The sequence below is a fragment of the Equus caballus genome, chromosome 3 (assembly GCF_041296265.1).
Source record: "Equus caballus isolate H_3958 breed thoroughbred chromosome 3, TB-T2T, whole genome shotgun sequence".
NCBI classification, from domain to species: Eukaryota; Metazoa; Chordata; class Mammalia; order Perissodactyla; family Equidae; genus Equus; species Equus caballus.
Genome location: NC_091686.1, coordinates 44,795,610 through 44,801,609, shown reverse-complemented (window position 1 = coordinate 44,801,609; position 6,000 = coordinate 44,795,610). Strand labels below are relative to the sequence as shown.

Genomic DNA, 6,000 nt, shown 5'->3' with positions numbered 1-6,000 from the left:
GCTGACCTTAGGAAATTTACCTGATCTTTCTAAGCTTCATTTTCTATTTATCTGCAAAATGGAGGTTATAATAGTACCGACACTGCAGATGCTTACAGCACTAATTGGACTCAATGTAGAGACCTCAGTAGAGTACCTGGGACTTATTAAGGGCTCTATTTTTGTTAGCTATTGAACTAGTCTGGGTTGTCCAGAGAAACGGAACAAATAAGATACATATATTTACATATCTATGGACGTATATATTTACTATAAGGAGTTGCCTTATGCAATTATGGAGGGTGAGAAGTAAGTCCAAGATCTGCAGTCATCAAGCTGCAAACCCAGGAGAGCCAATGGTGTACGTTCCAACCAAGTCCAGGTCTACAACCAGCTCTACGTCCCCACTTGAAGATGGTCAAGCAGAAAGCATTCTTTCTTATTTAGCCTTTTATTCTTTTCAGGCTTCAGTGACTCCCACCATCAGTCTACTGATTCGAAGGTTAATCTCATCCAGAAACATCCTCACAGACACACTCAGAAACAATGTTTACAATGGTCTGAATGTTCATGTCCCTTCAAAATTCATACATTGAATTCCTAACCCCCAAGGAGATGGTATTAGGAAGCGGGGCCTTCGGGAGGTGATTAGGTCATGAAGGCAGAGCCCTCATGGATGAGGTTAGCGCCCTTATGAAGGAGACCCCGGAGAGCTGCCTTGCCTTTTCTGCCGTGGGATGTCACAGTGAGAAGTAAAGGACGGCCATCTAGGAAGCAGCTCTTCAACAGACACTGAATCTGCTGGCACCTTGATCTTCCAGCCTCCAGAACTGTGAGAAAGAAATTTTCGTTGTTTATAAGTCACTCAGTTTATGGTATTTCTTTTTTATAGCAGCCCAAATGGACTAAGACAACGTATAACCAAATATCCAGACACCCCCTGACCCAGTCAAGTTGTTACATAAAATTAACCACCCAAACTATTGTGGTTGTTTTTGTTGTGGTTATATTATCTTCTTATGTGGAGCTGAAATTAATGCAAGTAGATCAATCAAATCAACATTGAAATATAGACAAATGTAAATGGGTAATATGTATAATGTGTATTTTACATTTCTTAGGAGAACACACATATTATTCAAAGATTAATCTGCTTGGCTGAAAAGATAACTTCAACTACATTTTAAGGACATTTCTTCTTATAGATACACGTGTAGGTCAGGCACCAGACAACTTACGAATAATAAGTTGACTGACAAGACAGTAGACACAAAATAGACCAACGTATACAAATATTAGGACCTTCTTCGATTACTGTAATTTTAATGCATCAATTGGACAGCAGGCTTTTGAAGCTGCTAAATTAAGGCAGAGTTCTTGCAACACAAGACACCTTTGCGTGTGAGGAGCACTTGCAAAACTTCACGGACAGTTTACTAAAAAAGACTGAAGGAAATTCCTACAAACTATTGGCAAAACTGTAAGTGCTGAGTTCACCTCTCCTCAAGCTGCCACTGTGAATATGTCGCCCGCAGCTTTGTAACCTGGAGGACCCGGGCCTTGTGCCTGGGTCAGCCCCTGCCCACGTCCTCAGCTTTGTCTCCGCCTCCTCCCCTTTTCTCTCCTTCATTGATGCCGGGCTTCTCTTAGTTCCATCAGTTGGCCATGCTCATCCTCACCTTCAGGCTTCTGCACACGCTACTCCTTTCTATGGGGAATGGTCTTTCCTCACTCCTGGTTAAGCCCTTCTCATCCTTCTGTTCTAGCTGAGGTATCATTTCTTCAAGGAGGGATTCCAGGATCCCCCAGATGAGTTCTGACCCCTCTGAGATATGCTTCAGAGCAGATATTTTCCCTTCTTATAGCACTATCTCCCACTTAACTAATTTTCTTACTGTATTTTTTAGTAACTCTATATACCAAGATCATGTAAACTCCTGAGGAGAAGGGCCCACGTTTACTTTATAGTTCTCAGGTTTTATCACAGTGCCTGACACATGGTAGCACCTCACTAAATACCACATTTAAGTGAATCTAAGATGCATTGATTGTAAGACACATTGGTATTTTATATACACCAAGAAGAAAAAACTTCCAATTAAAATTTGACATGATGCTTCTTATCATTTAGCACTTTTATTCTATATTTATTAGAAGATTTTGTTTAGTATTATTTAGACACAGATTTTTATCATATATCACCCTTGTACATATATGAAAAGGGAAAAGTGAAAGACATTGGTTATTACATTGGCCATCTCTTTCTTTTGAGCTTTGGCACTTTTTCCTTCAGGCTCTCACCCTCTCGCTATAACATCTGACTGAATTTATGCACAATGACTTAGGATCCTGATTCTGTTAAATATTGAGGACACCATAAGTTTTATCTAGTTAAATCCTTTTATTTTATAAATGAGAAAATTTGATATCCATAGAGGTAAGAGGCCACACGCTCATAGTCACATGTGGAGAAATATAAAGCAGAGTAAACTGAGTAGATACTCCAGGGAAAGGTCATAGGCTAAGCACCTGTAGAGCCTAAACTCGTGCCTGTACATCTGTAATATACATTGTTTGAAAGCATCTGTTGGGGGCTGGATTGCGTCCCCTCAAATTCATATGTTGATGCCCCAACCCCCGTACCTTAAAATGTAGCTATATTTGGACATGCGGTCTTTAAAGAGGTGACCATGGTTAAAATGACGCTGTTAGGTGGACCCTAATCCAATCTGACGCGAGTCTTTATAAGAGAGATTAGGACACACAGAAAGAAACACAGGGGCGCCCCTGGAATGTGATCATCTACGGGCCAAGGAGAAAGGCCTCAGAGGAAGTCAGCCCTGCCAGTGCTTTGATCTGGGACTTGCAGGCTCCAGAACTGTGGGCATAGAAATTTGTGTTTTCCACTCTCTGTCCGTAGTATTTCGTTATGGCAGCCCTCAAACTAACACAACATTGCAATGAGGGAAGAGCAGAGGGGATTCAGAAAGATAAATACAAAGGAGGGAGGAGGCGTGTACTGGAGAGTTCTTAAAAACTTGCAGTAAGATTGGGCCATTAGATTGTGTTGTTCAGGGAGGCCCGAGAGAAAGCAAGTCCTCCCTCAAACCACAGCACTCTTCCTCCCAAGGCTCTCGAGGCAGCTGTGCACTAGACAAGATTGCACACGTTGTTGTCCGCTTGGCTTGGGGTCAAATTCCAGCAGAGAACTCTGGTTTGCTGGGTGGGGAGCAGGACGAGGGTTTCCTTGCCCTGAATTCACACCCGTGTTAGCCCCCAGTTGGTCGTGCAAGAGGACTGTGCACAAAAGAGAGGAAAATGCCACTCTTGGCAGGTTTTCTATTTCTTCTTGAGTAAATCTTAGCTATATATATTTCCCTAAAAAGTCATCCATTTCATCAAGATTTTAAAATTTGCTACTGTCTAATTGTACTTTTCTCATTAAAAAAATGCATCTTCTGTATTTATTATAGGCCTTTTCCCATTCCTTGTTTTGTCTTCCCCCTCTTTTTCTTCCCTACTCTTTACTGCTCTAAAGAGGACTTAACCTCCTCTACTGTATTTGGTTCCCTCGGAATCTTCAAACCTCTGGCCCTCACACACCATTGCCTCGTAACCTGAGCTCTTCCCAGGAGTTTCTCCTCGGCATAGCGGTCAGAGGTCATGCTTTTTTCCCAGGCGTATCCCCTGATTCTCATGGCCGGTCAGTTTCAGACCTATGCTCTTTTTCTCAGTCTTCATTATCATGCTCCTGTCTCCTGTCTTGCACAGGCTGCATTTCACTAGCTTGTTGTTTACTCTTCTTGGAAGGAACTAGACCAATGCCTGGTGTTTATAAACAAATATAGTGTATGTGCCGCCTTCAGTCTCACCCACCAGCCACCTGAGCGTTTGTTCTGTTTGTTCAACCTCCTCACATGTGTGACAAGAGAGCAAATGGTTGCACACAGTTTCCATTTCCGTTTCTGGAGTCTGACAGCCTTTTCCCTGACGGCAGCCCTATTGAGGCCATCATGCGCCACCCTTTCTCAAGCTCCTCCACGCCAACTTCCTTTTGTCACAGTTTGAGTTAGTGCACTAATTGAAGAAGGATGGTACTCAGAAGGCTCTGCCCTCAGGCTCTTCCTACGCATGTGCGTAAGGCCCACTCCTCTCTTCTGGACAGTTGTTTCCTGACTGGTGCAGGCTCTGTATGGATAAAAAAAGGGGCATGATGTCCCGAGCGAGGGAGAAGCGTGAGAGTGCCATCTCGCTTGCCTCAAAAAGTAGATTCTATGCAGCAGCAGGACTCATGCTCAATGTTTCAGTTGGTTCCTCTCCTCTTTCTGAGAAGGACAAGCAGTGAAGAAAGAAAAAGGTATTTTCCTTTCCATTATCTTCCTTTCGCAGAACAACAGATTTGCTCTCTTTTCAGAAGCAAAGTATGTGTGGGACAAAATCTGTGGTTCTCATTTCATCATTTTAATTCTAGTTTTAGGCAATTGTGTGAGTTTTCATCTTTTTCTCTGACTTCTAAGTGGCAGTTTGTCTTGCCATTTTACTTCTGACATATCACAGAATATCTTGGAGTATCTGGAATATCCTAGCTGCTCAATACACAGTTCATTTAACAAATGGATGCGTCACCACTGTTTTATCACTGAGTTATTAGGACAATCAGCTAGAAGAAATTTTAAACTAGGCTTCCCTATTAAGGTGGGTTTTGTTAAATTTTGGTGCCAATTTTATTTTCTTCCTACCTAGTAATATGCCTATGACTATAACAAAGGCTAATGACTTCATTTGGAAACTTAAAATGTGAGAAATTGTATTAAGATCAATCATTCATTCCACAAACATGTATTCAGTGCCTATTTAGGCTGGCACTGTGCCGTGGTAGAATTCTTTCCAGACCCATGGGGGATAGGAGTCTGGGGTGGCTATATAAATACAAAAAGCACAGGTTAAATATATAAATATATTTTTATGTTAAAAATAATTACAATGTATTATGAGATATGATAGAGGTATGTAAAATGTGCCATGAGATACAGAAGGGGTGACATTTGAGTTATGTTATGGGTCTTTAGAGAAAACCATGAAGGCAAAGAGTTATGAAGAATGGTGCTCTAAGAGGAAGAGCATTTCTGGGGAAGGTGGTAATACTCAGAGTCTGGAAAAGTCAGGGAATTGCATGTAGTTAATTGTGATTGAAAAGAGAGAATGGATGGTAACTAGAAAGATTTGAAAATGCAGTTACTTATGGATCACTGAGGATAACTTTTACCTAGAAGGCATGGATGGTACTGGATTCAGAAGAGTAACCATAAGCCAGAGTGATAATGATGAGAAGATATGTGAGTGTGGGGCTGTGAGAAGTATATGTTGATAAGGGTTATATCACTGGATAAAGCTTCCTTTGAGGAAATGGATTTAAAATAGCATTGTATGGGTTAGCAGAAAGTGCTGAGTGAATTATTGTGTACTTATAGAAAGAGATGTGTGATCACTAGCTCACTTGAGCTGGGGTTTGAGCTGTGTTGCTGCTTCAATCAGCCAGGATTCCTTTGGTACCCCTTGGAATCCTGGCTTAAAACACTGGCTCAAATCCAAGAAGGGAAAAGTACAGATAAAATATGAGCTAAGAATGCTCGGAGAACAGAACAAAATGGACAACCAGTGAAATTTTTGGGGAAACATCATCACAGATATTCGAGGACTCCTCATTGACATCAGAGGAGTGCTGTCCTGAGGGAATGTATAACCTTAAATAGTGAATATAAAATTAGAAAACTACTATTAAGTAAGGGGTTTAGAGGAAGAGTGGGTCCCAGCAAGCAGGAGCTGAGGTTTATGATGTTAAAATCATAAAGAATGGACACTTACTCTTGTTCAAGATGCAGGCCTTGGCTCTAGAGACTCTTGTATAAACCCCATCATGACTGTACCAAACCTCTACGATTTTATTCAAAAGCAAACCCCACTCCTACCACTGTTAGGTTTGCATCTGCTACCCATGCTCTTTGCCATTATTTAGGCTTT

The 6,000-nt window shown here is 41.4% G+C and overlaps 1 protein-coding gene across 4 annotated transcripts in view; it reads right to left on the bottom strand.

Annotated features, from left to right (window-relative positions):
• Nucleotides 1-414: 414 nt before the first annotated feature.
• The window catches only part of EMCN (endomucin), a 121,529-nt gene continuing 115,943 nt past the window's right edge, over nt 415-6,000 (bottom strand). For all 4 annotated transcript variants that reach the window (XM_070262194.1, XM_070262199.1, XM_070262202.1 and 1 more), the window contains one exon: nt 415-809. The gene's annotated coding sequence lies outside the window, so the exon portion shown is untranslated. The remainder of the gene's footprint in view (nt 810-6,000) is intronic.